The 21,356-nt window shown below is 35.9% G+C and overlaps 1 protein-coding gene across 1 annotated transcript in view; it reads left to right on the forward strand.

The window, feature by feature from the left end:
- The window catches only part of LOC133524719 (cytokine-like nuclear factor N-PAC), a 122,551-nt gene that overhangs the window by 75,079 nt on the left and 26,116 nt on the right, over nt 1-21,356 (forward strand). The gene's annotated exons all lie outside the window — the stretch shown is intronic.

Genomic DNA, 21,356 nt, shown 5'->3' on the forward strand with positions numbered 1-21,356 from the left:
CTTTTCGTTTTAGCTATATTTACGAATAAAATAATTGAATTCGTATCAGTCAAACTTAAAAACGGCAATCTTTATTTTTGACAAATCGTTTAATATGTCATATTCGAAAGGAAAAGTGGCTGTAATTAGCCACTGGACCAGCGACTTGGGGTCAAAGTGTTCCGGACTCTGCCACTGAAGGTTTGGTCACTTTTTCTTTAGTAACTTACTACTATATGACATTAAAAATAATCTCTATCAAATTGTCTTTGTTGTTTCTGTACATTTATTGTAAACTATTTGAGGTGTGCAATAAAGACTATTGTATTGTATTTATTTCACTTTATAATTTATATATACAGATATAAGGGGTCTAACCATAATATTAAAAGAACGGTAGGTGTGATCAAAATACATTTATTTGGCACAATGAATATAACCTCTTCCAATCTAACTAACCGCACGACAGTAGTACGCTTGTCGCTCAGACAAGCAATTATATTGTATCGAGTTCTAACAAAACAAAACGTACTGACCTGCTAATAATACAATCAACGTAACCACTTGTAATTTGCATCGACTGTCATCGTTCGACTGCCATCGTTCGAATGTCACCTCCCGAATGCTCGTTCAATATTTAAGATGGAGGGATCGATCACGTGACTCTTCACGTGATCGATCGCTACAAATACTTTTAATACTATAGTTAGCTTATTTAATCTAGAAAAATGTATTATAATGACAAAATATCTATATAAACTAAACAGTATCCTTACAGCTCGGCCATCCTGCTAGAGCAAGTCCCTTTGCTCACCTACATTTACCATTAGGTTACATTTTAGATTTACTCGTTTCATATCAGTATATTACAAAATAAAGTATTTTAACTAAGCAATACGAATTTCAAAATTCTAAAAGTAAATCTGCAAGTAGACCTCAAGGACTCTTTTACAAGTCAATACAACATTTATAGTAACATCATGTAGTGACATGAAAAAATATAACAACATTTACAAATACAACGGCCAATACCTAGGTAAATATAATTATCTTAAAATAAATAATGACTACAGTAAAACAGAGACATATTGTCTCTATGGTAAATAATACATTAAATCTGGAGATGTAAAAGGTCCCCAATGTCAGAGTACTAATACTAATAAGATTTGGAGGTGTACTGTCTCTCCAAGTGTCAACATGAAATCTATACTAAATAAATGAATCACGCCTAGACTGTTAAGCTAGCAGTTTCATAAAGTATACAGCTCACATAACTTAATTTGAATTATAATTTAATTTATTAACGTCTACAAAGCCTAATCGAAAGCATTTATTTTATAACAATAGTGCAATATTCACAAAAAATATCAATTAATCTAAATTACCTATATCCTAGATAGCCATGATGATTACTCAGACCCATTCCATTTGGACTTTCAGTGTCGTCGTCCCAATATCATCGTATGTTTTTATTTTACTTTTACTAACTTAACACCCAAGACAAATAAAGATAATAATAAAATAATAATTAATTAAGTTTATCATAGTAATATTGCTCAAGTGAATCTCCATATCGAGCTTTCTTGGACAGCATAGTTATTAAAACTTCCTTGTAATCATCACGACTTGGAAATAATTCTACAAGCTTCCTTTTCCACTCTGACCACGTGTATAGGTTAGTGCTGAGACCCTGGTACCAACATTTAGCAAGACCTGTAAGTTTCAGAAGCGTGAAATGTATAATCTCTTTCTCTACCCACCCGTAAGTCTCAGCACACTCCTCTACTTTTGTAAGCCATGTAGGAATGGTTTGATCTTTCGATATTGGATCGAACTCGAGAATCTTCATCTCTTCAACATCTTTACGATGATTAGAAATTTACTTATAGTATTTTCACCAGATTCATTCAGGTAGTCTACTTACTATCTACGACACGATTGACGCATGGAGAGTGAGAGTACAACCTTTTATGTTTAGAGGTTACACGATAGTCGTCATCAGAACTACTACTATAAACATAGTGCCTCTTTCTCTCCATGCGTCCATACCGTATTGGACTTACATGATGTCGCGGATGCTTATAATTATGCTAGTTGTCTTCATAAGAGGAACTCCACTACCATCCGCAATTCCTTGCGCGCCCGTGCGTCTATGGCGACATGCTTCAACTGCACGGAACATGTCTGGACCCAAATTTGGTGTTCGTGAACGTGGCGCTCTCTCACACCGTAACTCGCAATCATACTCTTCATCATGCAGCAAGTGTTTGCGGCTTTGCCTACCTTTCAGGCTCCCTTCCGCTCCCTCACTTGGCATGGCAGATGATTTAGGCGTTGGACGTTCCCGAATCTCACATTCGTTAACGTCCACTTCCGCGACATTATTATCGGAGCTGCGCTTCTCTCTGCGCCCATTATTGCTGACCTTATCGTCATTTGCGTCCATCACTGAAACTTAGATTTGTTCGGATAATATCATTGTTCATTCAAATTTTTAATCGTCCTTACAAAAACATTACGATGCGGCATTTTGCAACATATGCTTAAAATATGATTAGGTAGAAAACACGTTGTTCTTTTAAAAGAGCTCTATCAGCCGACAGGATACCTTGATTTCAGTTAAGTTTTATTATTAATTTCTAATACCATTAAAACTATAATATTAGCATTTCCAACAAGCTGTAACAGCCCGAAATATCACCCCTGCCAATTTATTAAATTTCATCAAGTCCTGAGAGTTTTCAGGAAGCGACATGTCAGGTCCTTTCTGATAAAACTCTACACTATATAAAATATATTAATTTTAAATCAAGTTTTAGTCGTTTTCAGTAGCCTGAAATATCCTTTGTTGTTTTTATTATATTTGTTTGACATTTAGAATTTATTCTAGAAACAATCTAGACTAGTATTTTTTATACATTTTTTTTTGTATGACTATATTTTGTGAAAGTTTTAGTATTAAATTTGATCTATGAATTATATTCATTAGTATTATATATGGAATAATATTTACAACATCAATAAATTGCTCTGATAATTAGATTAAGATAATTATATGTAATAGTAAAACACTATTCATAAGTGCTTGTTGCTAGGCCTACATGAATAAAGTATATTTGAATTGATTGAATTGAATTATCGTTTCAAGCCATTTCTAATGATACCTTACGCAATGTCAAAACATTGGAATTTATCACGAGTTTCAGTCGCCATCAGCAGCCTTAAATATCGTTTCAGGCCGTTATGAATGAATCTCTACACAATATATGAGATTTGAAATTTTAACAAGTTTCAGTTATTTTCAGCAGCATGAAATATCTACACTATATCAAAACTCTAAATTTGCATCAATTATTAGTGTTTTTCGCAGCCTGAAATAACGTCTCAGGCCGCGTCAAAACGGTTTCATTATTTTTCTTATAAAAAAAAACCATCTTAATTCCCCTCGTCATGTTACATTAAAATTATCCTAACATCACAAGGTATTTATGTATATAAATCTATTATATAGATTTATTATTGATTTATTTATCATATCGTTTATTTTCTTTATACCAATAATTTGATCACTATTTGAATAAACAACTATTCAATTTGTTCATATAAATGTAAGACGAGCAAACTCAAGCTCACCTAGGGAATTCGAACAATAAAAAAAACTAATAAAAAGAATAGGCAAGTTTGCATCATTGCCACACCATCACGCATCTAGCTTTAAGCATAACGTAAAAATATATATTTTCAATAAAAGTACAATAAAAAAACCATTTTATTGCGAACATCGAACTAGAATAACTATAAAAGACTGACTTGGGCTCAAAAATGACCCCTCGGCTACTGTGCCGAAAACGAATCGACTGTGCGGGTAGTTCGAAAAACTCGCGCGATTTTCTAATGTAAATGTTGATGTCAACTTTAGCCAGTCTTCTCCGACAACACCGTCCTTGAAACGTCGGAGGTAAATTTAAAACTTAAGCGATTAAGTCCCATTTGTATAAGTTAAAGATGTGTAAAAATCGTGAAGGTTTAAATCAGTGAATTGACTGTACTAGGCGGAATTAGACAGCTTTAGTACGACAGCAGCCTTCTGTGGCATAACATGTCAGCCCATACAAAATTATTAATTAAGAAACCTATATCAAATGCCTTATTATGCGTTTATTGGTACCAAAAATTCAATACAACACAAGAAGAAGAATGGGATTAATTGGTTTGTGTAAGTTTAATTCCTAAACATGATAAATAATTATTTAAATTAACAGACTGTTGTAGACTAATACGCTAAACCAAATGTCGTAACTATATGTATTAGTTTCATAATAACTCATGCCCTTTTGGGCATACTTTGATACGGGGTGACAGAATGAGATGGCGTTATGCAACATTTTACTTTAAAGGAACTCCAATTACTTGTTCTTATGTAAAATATCAAGTACGGTGCAAATTTCTTGCCGATAAACTTCCTGTTTTATTTATTCAAGTTTCACAAAGGATCGTTACCGGTATTCTGACTACCGGTTTTAAATTAGGTATAACCGGTTATAGTTGTATTTCGCAATTTGTATCACTAAAGCTTTGATTACAGGTATAATCAATAACGGTACTCATGTCTATTAGTGATTTTGCCATTAGACAACAATATCTGTATTTGACATTTTACCCTTAAAAACCATTACCGGGTATACATGTCAATGTCAATACATTCCTTTATTTGTGACTTCGAAGATGTTGCGCTTTGCGTATTGCTAAATTGTCAGAATATTTCAGACTTAGTACTTTGGCAAGGCTTTTCCTTTGCGAATAAAAATGAAGGACATCGTTACTTAATAATTTACTTTCAGAAGCAAATAATATTAATCTAGGTACTACTACTACACTTCAGCCAGCTATGCAAAATATTATCACGTGACGTTACAGTATTAGACCTATTTGTTGTGATTTAGTAGTAGTGTCTGATTGACATCTTACCTTTCAAGTACAATGAATGGCGGTATTGAATAAAGGTATTTAATATTGTAAATAGTCTATATATAACGGTAAAAACAAAAGCAAAATCAAAACAATACCTCTAATAGGAATATAGCTATTATTTTTATAGCGGTATTAGTTTGAGAATTTATTTACAGGTATTAAATAAAACCGGTTGCACAATCCCTGACCGGAACAGAAAATTCTTTGGACAAAAATGCTGTTACTTTAAACAGGCAGGCACCAGGTTGATTCACTTGGTTCCCTAGCCAAACACGCGAATTTGTAGCGTACATTTCAAAGAAATTTATTACTATCAGACAGAAAATGGATAAGTGGGACTTGAAGATAAGGTTGTTCTTACGCTTACTTATATTTTTGGTTATTTCATATGTATTATATTTAAAACAATTTACACATCTTTAACTTATACAAATGGGACTTAATCGCTTAAGTTTTAAATTTACCTCCGACGTTTCAAGGACGGTGTTGTCGGAGAAGACTGGCTAAAGTTGACATCACATTTACATTAGAAAATCGCGCGAGTTTTTCCAACTACTCGCACAGTCGATTCGTTTTCGGCACAGTAGCCGAGGGGTCATTTTTGAGCCCAAGTCAGTCTTTTATAGTTATTCTAGTTCGATGTTCGCAATAAAATGGTTTTTTTATTGTACTTTTATTGAAAATATATATTTTTACGTTATGCTTAAAGCTAGATGCGTGATGGTGTGGCAATGATGCAAACTTGCCGTTCTTTTTATTAGTTTTTTTTTTGTTCGAATTCCCTAGGTGAGCTTGAGTTTGCTCGTCTTACATTTATGAACAAATTGAATAGTTGTTTATTCAAATAGTGATCAAATTATTGGTATAAAGAAAATAAACGATATGATAAATAAATCAATAATAATCTATATAATAGATTTATATACATAAATACCTTGTGATTGTTAGGATAATTTTAATGTAAACATGACGAGGGGAATTAAGATGATTTTTATAAGAAAAATAATGAAACCGTTTTGACGCGGCCTGAGACGTTATTTCAGGCTGCGAAAAACACTAATAATTGATGCAAATTTAGAGTTTTGATATATGGTAGATATTTCAGCTGCTGAAAAAACTGAAACTTGTTAAAATTTCAAATCTCATATATTGTGTAGAGAGATTCATTCATAACGGCCTGAAACGATATTTAAGGCTGCTGATGGCGACTGAAACTCGTGATAAATTCCAATGTTTTGACATTGCGTAAGGTATCATTAGAAATGGCTTGAAACGATAATTCAATTCAATCAATTCAAATATACTTTATTCATGTAGGCCTAGCAACAAGCACTTATGAATAGTAAGACAGTATTACATATGATTATCTTAATCTAATTATCAGAGCAATTTATTGATGTTGTAAATATTATTCCATATATAATACTAATGAATATAATTCATAGATCACATTTATACTAAAACTTTACAAAATATAGTCATACAAAAAAAAATGTATAAAAAAATACTAGTCTAGATTGTTTCTAGAATAAATTCTAAATGTCAAACAAATATAATAAAAACAACAAAGGATATTTCAGGCTACTGAAAACGACTAAAACTTGATTTTAAATTAATATATTTTATATAGTGTAGAGTTTTATCAGAAAGGACCTGCATGTCGCTTCCTGAAAACTCTCAGGACGTGATGAAATTTAATAAATGGCAGGGGGATATTTCGGGCTGTTACAGCTTGTTGGAAATGCTAATATTATAGTTTTAATGGTATTAGAAATTAATAATAAAACTTAACTGAAATCAAGGTATCCTGTCGGCTGATAGAGCTCTTTTAAAAGAACAACGTGTTTTCTAACTAATCATATTTTAAGCATATGTTGCAAAAATGCCGCATCGTAATGTTTTTGTAAGGACGATTAAAAATTTGAATGAACAATGATATTATCCGAACAAATCTAAGTTTCAGTGATGGACGCAAATGACGATAAGGTCAGCAATAATGGGCGCAGAGAGAAGCGCAGCTCCGATCATAATGTCGCGGAAGTGGACGTTAACGAATGTGAGATTCGGGAACGTCCAACGCCTAATCATCTGCCATGCCAAGTGAGGGAGCGGAAGGGAGCCTGAAAGGTAGGCAAAGCCGCAAACACTTGCTGCATGATGAAGAGTATGATTGCGAGTTACGGTGTGAGAGAGCGCCACGTTCACGAACACCAAATTTGGGTCCAGACTTGTTCCGTGCAGTTGAAGCATGTCGCCATAGACGCACGGGCGCGCAAGAAATTGCGGATGGTAGTGGAGTTCCTCTTATGAAGACAACTAGCATAATTATAAGCATCCGCGACATCATGTAAGTCCAATACTGTATGGACGCATGGAGAGAAAGAGGCACTATGTTTATAGTAGTAGTTCTGATGACGACTATCGTGTAACCTCTAAACATAAAAGGTTGTACTCTCACTCTCCATGCGTCAATCGTGTCGTAGGATAGTAAGTAGACTACCTGAATGAATCTGGTGAAAATACTATAAGTAAATTTCTAATCATCGTAAAGATGTTGAAGAGATGAGATTCTCGAGTTCGATCCAATATCGAAAGATCAAACCATTCCTACATGGCTTACAAAAGTAGAGGAGTGTGCTGAGACTTACGGGTGGGCAGAGAAAGAGATTATACATTTCACGCTTCTGAAACTTACAGGTCTTGCTAAATGTTGGTACCAGGGTCTCAGCACTAAACCTATACACGTGGTCAGAGTGGAAAAGGAAGCTTGTAGAATGATTTCCAAGTCGTGATGATTACACGGAAGTTTTAATCACTATGCTGTCCAAGAAAGCTCTTTGACAAATAAATACTCAGCGACAGGATAACAGGATAACAGAACTTTCGAGACGCAGATACGGGGCGCAAACAGGATGGTGCTAAAAATAGGGCACACCTGAGCGACTCGGTCACTGCGGATGAAGAAGCCAATCAATATATTCAGTTAAGAATAATATTTCAGATGGCACGTACTGAAAATATCTCGGAGAGTTCAATTGAATCTAGTAACATCCCAACAAAAGGTCGTATGATAAATAGTTAAATAATTTATTAAATTTTAAAATAAAACGTCGTCTCACTTATAATATGTTAACTTCAGGTTTCTTTCCATATTGCGTTGTTGTTTTGTATTATTTACATTTTATTGATACATAACTAAAAACGTATATTAAACTTGGGAAACATTCAACACTGGCATTTTATAAATTTTGTATGTACTTTCATTGTTCCAAAATACATAATACATATTAACATTACGTTTCAAATTTTGTATGTACCGACATACACGTATAAAGTATAAACATGCCTAATCTTGACAATAAATACGCGTCAAACAATAATTTATATGAATTGGTTCCATCTTAGTAAAATTATTGTAAGATTTGACAACGCCAAAATATTGTAACGCAACAACGGTTTGACGCATAGAATTTTATTATAGGCAATCAAAACTTTTATTGATCAATCACAACTTTTTGTTTAATAGCAGGAATTAGTTTATTGAATATAATTCGAAGCTGCAAGGATATATTCACGGTGAAGGGGTAGCTGTCAGTGTCAGTATGGCTGGTATTTTCTATGGAGAGCGTTGTCTATATATATATTCCGTCGCTGATTGCGAACCAATCAAAACATTATTAAATCAGACCGTTGTAATTGAAATTAATTGTATAATGAAGTAAAAATGAAAATATTCTAATTAAAATGCAACAATCCACCTTAGGTTTTATATTTTACTTATTGGATTTATTGGAAATTAATCCACGCTCCACGCCACCAATCCGGGCTCCACGGTGCCCTACATTTGGCGACAGATGGAGGTGGCGGTAAATTGTCAAAGAGAAACTGTTCCCTCGAAGTGGCAACTACCTTCAGTGATGAGGAAACCGATGCAAGTAGGAGGAGGAAATTATAATTATCTAGTGTAAAATATGTAACTGTTATTTTTGTCCTAACAACTCAGGATCTGTCCTGACAAGCATACGTTTTACTTTTAACGTATGCAATCGTTTAATATTTCTCACGTAAGCTAATTCAGTTTTATGATGTTATTACATTACAATATTTTATTTTTTCGTTTACTATTTTTATTTATTTAGTTGTCTTATAAGCTAACATTATTTAAGTGTGAGCACTAACCTCACATAAAAAATTATTAGTCAAAATAAGTGGTCAAACATAGACAAACAATATCATCAGTCGTTATGCGTCAGTAATTGTATTCATTGTGCCAGGGCCGATTAATTAACTTTTGCAGGCGGGATAAACGAGTGATTTGTTAAAATACTCGCCTATCCTCACTTCTGAGATATAAGGGGTCTAACCATAATATTAAAAGAACGGTAGGTGTGATCAAAATACATTTATTTGGCACAATGAATATAACCTCTTCCAATCTAACTAACCACACGACAGTAGTACGCTTGTCGCTCAGACAAGCAATTATATTGTATCGAGGTCTAACAAAACAAAACGTACTGACCTGCTAATAATACAATCAACGTAACCACTTGTAATTTGCATCGACTGTCATCGTTCGACTGTCATCGTTCGAATGTCACCTCCCGAATGCTCGTTCAATATTTAAGATGGAGGGATCGATCACGTGACTCTTCACGTGATCGATCGTTCCAAATACTTTTAATACTATAGTAGCTTATTTAATCTAGAAAAATGTATTATAATGACAAAATATCTATATAAACTAAACAGTATCCTTACAGACACGATCTATAATTGCTTACAAATTTGTCAAAGAAAGAAACACAACTTCTGTAGGTAGGATCCGCGATCTGAGGAAGCGGCAGGATGTATTTATATTGCTTTCTCTGACTTCGAGCACGAACTATAGTAGTTGATCACTTATACTCATTACTCTATTTATAGGATTAAAGGAGGGTACAATGTACTTATCAATGACTGCCTGGCTTACTTCATCCGCAGTGACCGAGTCGCCTCAGGTGTGCCCTATTTTTAGCACCATCCTGTTTGCGCCCCGTATCTGCTTCGGTCTTCGATTGGATAAACGCTTTCCTTCGTTCCGTCTGCGTCTCGAAAGTTCTGTTATCCTGTCGCTGAGTATTTATTATAATCACTATCCTCCTATAGGATTAAAGGAGTGTACTACTTATCAATGACTGCCTGGGCTACTTCGTCCGCAGTGACCGGGTCTCAGGTGTGTCCTATTTTTAGCACCATCCTTGTTAGCGCCCGTATCTACAGTCTTCGATTGGATGAACGCAGTCCTTCGTTTCGTCCGCGTCTAGAAAGTCGCTCATTTCCTAAGGATAGAATTAAAGGAGTGTACAACTTATCAATGACTTTGCCTGGGCTACTACCAGTGACCGGGTCGCTCAGGTGTGCCCTATTTTAGGCACCGTCTTGTTTGCGCCCCGTATCTACAGTCTTCGATTGGATAAACGCATTCCTTCGTTCCATCTGCGTCTAGAAACTTCTCTCTGTCTGTTCTTCTGTCGCTAGTATTAGTGGTTTTGCCTATTTAATAATTGATGATCGCGTTAACGCGATTAAACCGCGCATTAACAGTACGTTTCATTATATTACGTAATACATAGTACCTACTCGTATTAGAACTAGTTAATATACCTATTGTATTATATTGGTGACAAATTAAATTCCACATCTTAATACAGTGAAGGAAAGGATGGAGATTAAGAATTAGGAAGTAGCAACACAGAATAACACCATGAGGTTTGCACAAGCTTCAATTTCTTGACCTACAATAAAATTAAGTATAGATCTTTTAGATAACTCGTTCGTAACAGAGGGGTTCGTACTAGACAATTAAACGCATAAATTCAGCTATACAGAGTTCCAGCTATGTAAAAGAATAGGTATAACATTTATTATTTTCCCTCCAGCCTCAAAGCAATGGGACTATTGTTTACGATGCACTAACCACAAAGTGTTATTTCCTCTCAATTTTCCTCGTTACTAGAAGTAAAGAGTAATTATTTAGCTCAGATTACGACCTGTAAATCGCGACGAAGTTTTATAATAGCTACAGTCGTTACAGATTTGATTTCAGCCGGATAAGATGTATGTTTAATCAACGTTGTATTTGTAGTGTTTTTAGGAACAGGAAAAAAATCGCAAAAGTAATAAGCATCATGTTCTAAATCAGGCACAGTGAAATTGGTTTAAGAAATTATTTTTAACTTCTAACTAATCTTGAAATCACGAAGTGTAATAAAGCGCCATTCTTGGTTAGTTACTTCTGCTAAGATCTTACTAATCCTGAAAACAAATATACATAATTATAACAGCGAGATCCTCTTGCATTTGAAACTTTTTCCACCGCATAAGTGTTTCTTGTAGATTGGCAACTTAGCAGGCATGAACGTCACGTGTGAAGTGTCACGCGACCGACGCCGCTCCGAAACTGCTGGCTGTCGGATGGCAACATGCTAACATGTTACACATTATTTTGATGATTTGCTGCAACACCTATTCGTAAAATCTGAGTGATTCACGAAGTTTTATAAGACGCTAGCTACGCGGACCACTATAACGACTTGATTATTGTACAGTCGCTATTAGATATATTGGAGCGGCCAAAGTGCTCAAAAATATCTGAACATGCACTCGTTTTTTAGGGTTCCGTAACCAAATGGCAAAAAACGGAACCCTTATAGATTCGTCATGTCCGTCTGTCTGTCCGATTATGTCACAGCCACTTTTTTCCGAAACTATAAGAGCTATATTGTTCAAACTTAGTAAGTGGATGTATTCTATGAACCGCATTAAGATGTTCACACAAAAATAGAAAAAAAAAAACAATAAATTTGGGGGTTCCCCATACTTAGAACTGAAACTCAAAGAAATCTTTTTTCATCAAACCCATACGTGTGGGGTATCTATGGATAGGTCTTTAAAAATGATATTGAGGTTTCTAATATCATTTTTTTCTAAACTGAAAAGTTTGCGCGAGAGACACTTCCAAAGTGGTAAAATGTGTCCCCCCCCGTAATTTCTAAAATAACAGAATGAAAAATCTAAAAAAAATATATGATATACATTGCCATGCAAACTACCACCGAAAATTGGTTTGAACGAGATCTAGTAAGTAGTGTTTTTTTAAATACGTCATAAATGTACGGAACCCTTCATGGGCGAGTCCGACTCGCACTTGGCCGCTTTTTATAATAGGCAGAGGGCTAGAGAGAGGCTTTTTGAAAATAATTGTGAACACTTACTTTAGATTGTTTAAGAGCTATTCTATAAATTCATACTAAGGATAAGTTCATCATATTTATTTATGAAACAGTTATGTATATACAAAATCTTAGATAATCGTACTGATAGACAAGTTAGACAACGCACAACTTAAACCGCTGAGGCGTTGAAGATAGGGTGTTGAAATATGAAACATATTGTTTATAAGGTTTTTTTTAATTGAACGTGGTTGAATGTCTTCCCGGCGGGCGAGGGCTATAATTTAGTCACCATCATATATATCGGGACCATTCGGGGGCGACCAAGGTGTTCACAAATATCTGAACAAAGGCACTGTTATCAAGACGTTAAAGTGCATGTTCAGATATTTTTGAGCACTTTGGCCGCTGTAAATGTCTTATGGCAGCTGTATGCATGAAACGTTTTGTGAGTAGACTGCTTCGAGAACCCGCTTAATCAGTGACCCTGAATATGCATTATTTACAATGTCCGAGTTTTTCAGTCTCGCAGAAACACGGGAACGCTGCCAAGAGCAAATAGTTCGACGTATCAATTAATCTGTTGCGAAGAATGCTCAATTAAAAAACTTAATTATCGAGTAAATTATAGACCGATTGAAGAAGAGATTAATCGGCGATTATAAATTAGGTACTAGATTTTTCCGATGACTTTGTTTGCGTAGATTTGATTGATATTTTGAAATCTTGATTTGATAATTGATAATAACTACCCTATGTCCTTCCGCGGGCCTCGAAACTACATACACGGTGCCCGTGAGCATTGCGAGAGATTTTAACAGTATATTCCTAATCATATTAAAGACTAAAATGTCCTATAACTTTTTTGGAATTCGCTTAGTTACAAAAAAATCTTTTTATTGTTACTTAGTGCAAAACGCCTTTTTGATGGCGATGTTGCCACTATAGGACCTAGTCAAATATCCTTATTGATAGTGTCAAAAAGTGACAAGTAACAATTTGCAAAAAGTAGGTTTTACAAAAAAGAAGTTCAAATTCTTTTTTAAAAATAATTAATATTGTATACTTGAAGACAGAGTCATATTTGTCTTTCGATATCGATAACACTTGAGACAATACTTAATTAATCACTAACCCTAGTACGTTTTTGCCCCCGAAAACAGGTCTGACCATTTGTCCCCCGAATATTTTATTTTTATTTAATATAAAATGAATTTTTAAAAGTAATTATTACAATTAATTATGTAAACTAAAATTCTTTTTGAGTTACAGTATTATAAATTGTGTTTACATTTTATGTACAAATACAAAAAATCGTTTTTTTTTTTTATAAAATTGACCTAAACCAATATAACATTTTTTCCTTCTTTTGGCCTCAGAAAGCCGTGGTTTAAAATCTCTCGGGATCGTAGTGAGCACCTTGCAGATTAAATTTATACTAAGATTATCTCAATCAAAATAGTTTTAACGGTTTAAGACGAATGTGGACGAGCGCCCGAAGGCGCCATACATCAAATTATGTAAAAAATATTTTCCATAATATCAATAATTGGAAATCAAAATGAAGACTACGTTTGTATGGAGAAACGGTAATTTTCTCTTATGTTTGAATAGGTAACAGGCAGACAGAGCTAGTTTCGAGTTTATAAAATTAGTAGGGATTATGCATATCTTTGTCTGATTAACGTCCTGTAACGCGTCGTTTGGCATCTCGGAAACTCATCCACACCCGTATCCTTCTATTTATGGCTTGTTTATAACCAATCACTCGTATATAATTTGACATTTCATAATTTTAAATAGAAACTCGCTCTGTAGTATGTGACGTATCTTATAGAGGTTGTCAGAGCTGTGCATATATATTTTTATGACCTCCTATATCAGGAGGTCAACGAGCATACGGATCATCTGATGGTAATATATAATATGAAGGATTATACTATCGAATATCTTAATTTAATTTATTCAGCTTTAATGAATTGTAATTTTATTTTATTATTTATTTTAATTATTATTTTGATTGCATGACTGTAATATTTGCATGCTCAATTGTGAGTCGAACACACTGTACAACAAACTTTATGGGACCATTTACAATCCCTGTATTTTGGCAAATAAATAATTTGTATTTGTATTTAAGCGATTACAGTCGCCCATGGACACTTGCAACACCAGAGGGTGTAAGTGCATTGCCGGCCTTTAAGATGGGAGTACGCACTTTTCTTGAAGGTTTGGAGGTCGTATCGGTCCGGAAATACCGCAGGCGACAGTTCATACCACAGTTTATCTGTGCGAGGCAGAAAAGTTTCTGGAGAAACGCACAGTTGAGGATATTAGCTGTAATGGGCCAACAGTGGAATCTTGTGTCGAATGTGGAGAGAGGGCAATAGAGAGTACTCTCTCCAGGCGGGTGTTATTCCTGGGGACCGAAGTCTGATGAGAGCTTGTTAGGAGTTGTATTTGTTACAACCGACATTGGAATTCCGAAAGCGCGATGTAGGAAATGTATGAAGCTTCATACAACGCCATCTGTTAGATCTTGTGGCACGACGTTGACAGTGACAGGAGATGCCACATACGGAAGGTAGAGGCAAGGAACAGAATCTCCATATATCAAAAAGTGTCCGACAAAAAACCATAAATAGGTGGCGCTACAATACTTAGAATACTTGAGAATAAAATCTAATCGTAGACAGCGTACTTCACTCCGTCAATAACGCCTAGGTTCTTAGTTACCTCTAGCGCTAGTCTCGAGATTTGGAACTATTATTTATAGCTGACAGCTGGACACTTCTGCAACAATTCTGCCTAAGGATATTCTGTTCCTTGGCTCTACCTTCCATAATGCCACACTTGTGTTGTTGCAAAATGTCGGCAAGGCTGGAGTTGCAAGCGTAAATAATTTCCGCGTCGACATATCATCAGGCCGAATGCTTGTTTGTCACCAAAACATGTAAAAAAAAAAGCGTTGTGGTCTGAATGTATTAGTGATATTTTATTCCATCGTGGAAGGGCGCCAAAAATGTGGGGACCAGCTTGGAGCGTCTGCGCTGCGCCTTATTAATTCCAGTGCGTCATACATAGCACAATACTACAGGGTGATTCATGAGTCGTGACCAGAAATGTGTTTCTTACTCAGTAAGTTTAGTATAAACACTTGTACGTAAAAATATTCAAAAATCTCTAACGTATTTTGTTATAATTAATTAATATTTTTAACTTACATTTACAGAGTCTCATGGTTACCTTAATTTTTACATGGAACTGTCACCGACATACGTAACGTAAAAAGAAGTAAAATGACAATGGCAAATTTCATAAGTCTATAATTTGCGTTGTACATTGCAGTTAAGTCACGAGACTAGTAGAGAGACCATGAATGTTGATAAATAGGGGTATTTTTTTTGAAATTGTTAATTAAGGACTAATTAATTTGTGGTTAGATTAAGGAAGCTTTATCGTAAAATGTGGTTACTGTTCACGACAAGAATCACCCTGTATACGTTTGCCTGGAAATTCGCAATATGTTGTTATTCCATTCGGTTCCCGAGTACAAGCGTTTCTTCGGCGAATCAGAATTATTGGGCGCTTTTATTACTCATAACTATTTATTGTAGACCGCCAAATACCCATAACAATACAGATATGTGTACTAAATATTAACAAAATTAGTGTCATCTAAAGCAAGCATTAAGATTTAGCAAGCTACTGTGTGTTTTACTAGTCAGAGCTTGGTTAGGACAACACATTATGTTGTTTTTGACTGGACATTCATCCCTTACATATGTGACGGCGGCCGGCAAAACATCCCACAATGTTGCTTGCCATAAGGACGCCTTGTCAGGTTATTCGTATAAAGATACAAGAAAATCTCGTCCTTATAGCAAGCGACAAAGTGGGACGTTTTGCCGGCTGCGGTCACATTACAATAATCCATCTGATGTCTGACTCGCACTTGTCCGCATGTTTGCAGTTAATCGAGAATCGTTGAGAATAGGGCTGTTGTGCCTCTACTATCCAAGGACGTCGACCCCTCATTCGATATGCATTACAAACTTTATTAAACAACTGTGGAGCCGTTGCTGAGGAACACTTGGATAGAAAAAAAGAGCAGGTGCAAAGCGGTAAAGTGTGGGAGTCCCGCGGGCGACATGGGCTACTGTTTGACAGGGTGTATTCCAGTACTTATTACAACGGTACAAGGTACATAATTGTATACTTTTACTTGTAAAGGTCAAAAACAAAGCGGCGAACTGCGTTGTCACTATATATTCTAGTTTAAAGGGCACCTATGTCATGCCGTTTTGTGTAGACGTGCGATATTACGGGCAAGCGAAGCGAATAAGAAAATTTAACTGACAGTAACATTATTTGTGTTCAAAGATTTTCACATTTCTGTATGCGATCCTATAAGTTGAGCAGGTATAATCAAATGGCGTTGTTCATAAACGCGTTACTGGCCTGAATTAGCTAAGTATCGTTTGTCTTTATCTGTCATTTTGACTTATGTGTTTGTAAGATAGGGATAAAACATAATTTAACTAAATCAGGCTCGTAAAGTTTTATGAATAAGGGGGAAAGAATTCAATTTCCGTACCGTTTGTGTACCTTGTCTCAGTGACGATAATATGAAAGTTGCTAGAGACAGTAGAGACCTCATACTATTGTCAGTGTGTCAAGGTACGAAATGGTACTGAAATTAAATTCCTTGACGACAACTTCAATGATAAACATACCTACAAAAACAAATCAGGCCACGGAACATAGCTGTTTACAGCTCAAGGAAGCCTCGGAAATAATATTCTATTCATTATTCAATTGCTTTGTTTCATTGTTTAACGACAATTGCCGCGGGGAAGCTATGAAACAACGACACGAGGTTCAAATCAACACTGACGGTTATTATTTGTCAACCTTTTCTACTGTGGGTCAAAGGTCTATGCCCTTGATCCCAGTCCTTAGTGATTTTTTCCGCACAATTCTAAGGAAGGTGTATATTTTTACTTGCGAATCTTACGTATGCTTTGTCAGTTGCATCTTAAAAGTTGAAAAAATGTATAATCTGTGTTGAAAAAATCATTGCTCTAGGGTTTAAAACCACGAAGGAATCAGTCGAGTATGGAGATATGACCACTAGTATTGCGTCTTATATATATGTGCCCGGGCGTAGGCAATAGTTTTTCAAAAACGGCTCCCAACGAATTAAACCCATACAAACATATAGTCATACATATGAGTAGAAGAAACTAGCCTTATTAAGATTAGACTGATCCTTCACCGAAAAGCAACTGGTAAATATAAAACTGGTCTATATAAAAATATATTTAGTAGGTACATTAGTTCCAAGAAACTCGTGGATGCGTGCGAATCGAACTTAGAACCTAAGACCTCGGGCTTGGACGCCGCGCGCACGCGTTTTACCTACTGCTAGCCCTAGACCCCAACGCTTATCACTTTAAAATTGATTTAGGTACATGTCTTGAATGTGCTCTCAATAAAATTGTTGCTATGCGTTCACAACGACACACTCAAGAGACATGTGAGCGAACACAGACATAGCTCCTTATTTACTGAGGCTATAGACATTATCATTACTACAAAGTGCTGCTTCTATACGATGATCGATTCGCCGGCTACCATTAGGTACATATGACCCTGACACTAATTTCATGAATAATGCAGACTTCAACTTGTTCTTGTTGTGAAGAAGTCTTGTTTTTTTTTACAGTTTGTTTAATGTTATAAGCTAGTGTGTCATCGTTTCGACACGCGCACCAAGCATTGCGACTGTCCTCAAGAGACTGTGATTAGTAACGCAAGCGTTTATCTGTCTGACCTTATGTCAGTGCAATAAGACTTACGAATGATCAGTTAGGTACCTGAGGTTGCATGGTCTCCCTGTTGTGCCAACTTCCGTCACCGTGGGTTAACGACACCGCTAACTGCTTATCGTTAAAATTATTCCTGATGATTTTAATGGCTGCCTTACGTCAGGTTGTAAGTTTCTTTGCTGTATTCATGTACTACCCAAATGATTTGTGTCTATATTTGTAATTTGGATCTCGATAACGGTTCGAAACAACTTATTGAAATGAACAATGACTTAAGTACCTTAATAATGAAAGCTAAAGTTAGCGAAGATAATGTTAAAAACTTTATATGCTATATTCTAAAATAATTATTTCCCCTTTACTCTGAGATTATTACATTGCTTTAAACTGTTAATTTAACTATTACTTTAGCCAAAATATAATTTAATTCATTACTTTCTGTACCTACATAATTAACGTGCATTGTATTGGTTTAATATAACCTTAACTTGCTGCTGGAAGAGCGGGGTCTCCTGTCACAAGTATTGATATACTTACTAGGAGGTCCCAACCCTTTCTCAATTTGTAACACAATGATTGTGACCAATAAACGATTTTTCATTTTCATTTTTTCAATTTTAAGGTGTTAGTCATTCAGACAAAAACGGCTGACATAATATAATAAGCAAAATGGGAATGTGAAGCATCGGTGGAATCGATTTAAGTTCCTACAGGACGTCGCGAGACTCGAGAGTTAAACTTAACCATCACAAGTGAGGAACCCTTAGTTTTTCTTTAAGGTACATACTACATTGCTGGTCGGCATTTGAAACATTATGTTCAATATAGTGTCGCAACGTGTAACATGCCCCTGTAGGTTAAATACAAATGTCAATTTCAACATGACAAGGTGACTTTCGCAAATGTATTAAAGCGACTTGTGACTTTGTCCTTACGATGAACTGCTCATCTTCTGTTTTCACTGGTTTTTGGCGCCACAGTCTGTAAGCGTTACCTTATGTAATAGATAGGTACTACTAAATTAATAAAGGCTTGTCAAGTCCTACCTCGTAAGGCGGGGAGCGGGACATCGCTATGTACATAACCATGTCTCGCTCACATACCGGAGCGATTTGCGGATCCGCATCCATGTGAACCGCGCAAAGATCCCCATTTATCCATACTTTTTCCTCTAGAGGCTGGAGACGAATGGTTGCTCGTCTATATTCATCGGATTTCGGCGACCTTAACCCTAAGCCAGGTCAATCTGTCGCGTAAAGCCCTGTATCCACGCTTCTGTTTGCAATCCTCCAAAAACGGAAGCCAGCTTTAAATTCATATGAATTTTTTTAGGTAGTAACATATATATGTTCATTTCTCCCTAAGTGTTATTTCTGAATGAGCTGTTATATGAATTCAAATTATATAGGACGCTGATGTTTTTAACGGGCTTATTTTTTTCTCACTTAGTACGAAAGCCGTTCTTTTGTTAATCATTTAACCAACCGCACCGCGTAAAAGAACAATACCCTTGTTTAACAAATTAGGGGCACGAAAATTCATCGAGTTTTGCCATAGTACCTATGCGCCCGGATCGCTCGGATTTGTATGACACGAATGCTGCCCTGCTTATAGCAAATACAGTAATCGTTGAAATAAATACCTTATTAAAGGAGAACAAGATAAATGCATTGAAAAAAATGCATGCGGTTTCCAAATGTGATTACTGCATTTGCCTTAAGCAGGGCAGATTGTAAGTACTTCAAGCTCAGAATAGTTAAATCTACCCATTAAGTAATAACAGGATTCTCCAGTTTTGGACGGCAAGCTAACACCAACCAGCGAAGGCAAATCACTCTTATTTCATCGAGCGGCTCGCGGCATCTGTGCAAACATTATTGACCTTCGTTGACACCAGACGCAAACTCTTGAAAACGCCATTTTGGTCGTCAACTTGTTAACGATCGGCCTGGTAGAAGGTGATGTAAATATTTTGAAATACTTACGTAATCGTCTTTCAGGGAAATCGATGTTTATGCTCGTTGAATGCTGAAATTACGGACAATCAGAGGCTTGGGACTTGCTGGTTGGGACGTTGGGAGTAGTAACAGAAACTGGTCTTATTTTCTCTCTCGTTCTCTCTTGACAGGGTCATAATTGTTGGTGCACTGGTTCCAAAATTTCCCCAGATGTTGTTATAATTATTATAGGCAGACGTCGTCTCGTCTGGTAGCTCACTCCACTATAACATTTATTTTATGTTTCATTATTTTGGCTTGTTGCATGTTAACTGCCGTGATTCTCCTCACTTGATGGTCTTATCGGAAAATCAGCGCTGGAAGTCGCCAGCAACATGCTGATGCCATTTCTTGACACTTTCTTCTATATACGTTTTTCCTATATTTACCTATCTGCAGTATGTGTTTTTTTTATGAGATCGGTCCAGTAGGTTTATGAGCCGCGGGTTTCCATTACTCCTGACTCTGCCTCATTGATATGATAGCTAGCGACGTGATAACGACCGTGATATCTTGACAGTGCCCGTTAGAAATTGATGCTTTATTCTGTAATTTTCACGACGATAACCTCTGCCCTCATATATTGTACTGTACTACTGTACTGGACTACAAACATTTTGGTAAATGTAGCCGAACAACTACAGTAATGAAATGACTTAGGTAGTAATTTCAATGCCTGATTTAGGTAGTTACAGACATGGTGTAAGGCCCGCGGGGCACTAAGTCTGTTGAAATCTGGAATAAGTTAAAGGGTTAGAGACCCCATGTGTATAGTTTGTTTATCTTAAATAATAAAATATATGGCAAATTCAACGTTTTTTCCTACTTTGCAGCGGTATTTATCAACAGCAAATTTTGTTATCTATTTAGCGCATTGCGGTCAAGACGTTTGAAGATTCTCATCTTAACAATATGACCTGTAAATACTTAGACTAAAAATTGTACCTAATCTAATTGGCATAGGTATTTTGGGTATCTGTGCGACTAAAATCGTTATCAAAACATATCTACAATAACAATATCTATAAACGCTAATATTAGTGAATAACGCTGGTAGGTCATCAAAATGCAAATAACTCCATTATTTATGTCTGGTGGGCATATTATATTCCTCTGTCTCGTGCACGCTCGGTTTCCCTATTATCGGACAACGATAACAGTGACCATTGAAACATAATGTCATAATCATTCATATCAAAGCCCTCGCGAATTCAGAGTCGAGTACCGCATGCAAACCGTTACAACGCTTTCCAACAAACCTTATATTCTATCGCATTGTATTCAACTCTAGAGCCAAATGGCAGTAAGAACGTGTGAATAGTACAAGTTTAAGTCCTTTTGGAATTGGTCGTATTGTACGTTTG

The sequence above is a fragment of the Cydia pomonella genome, chromosome 14 (genome assembly GCF_033807575.1).
Source record: "Cydia pomonella isolate Wapato2018A chromosome 14, ilCydPomo1, whole genome shotgun sequence".
Lineage (NCBI taxonomy): Eukaryota > Metazoa > Arthropoda > Insecta > Lepidoptera > Tortricidae > Cydia > Cydia pomonella.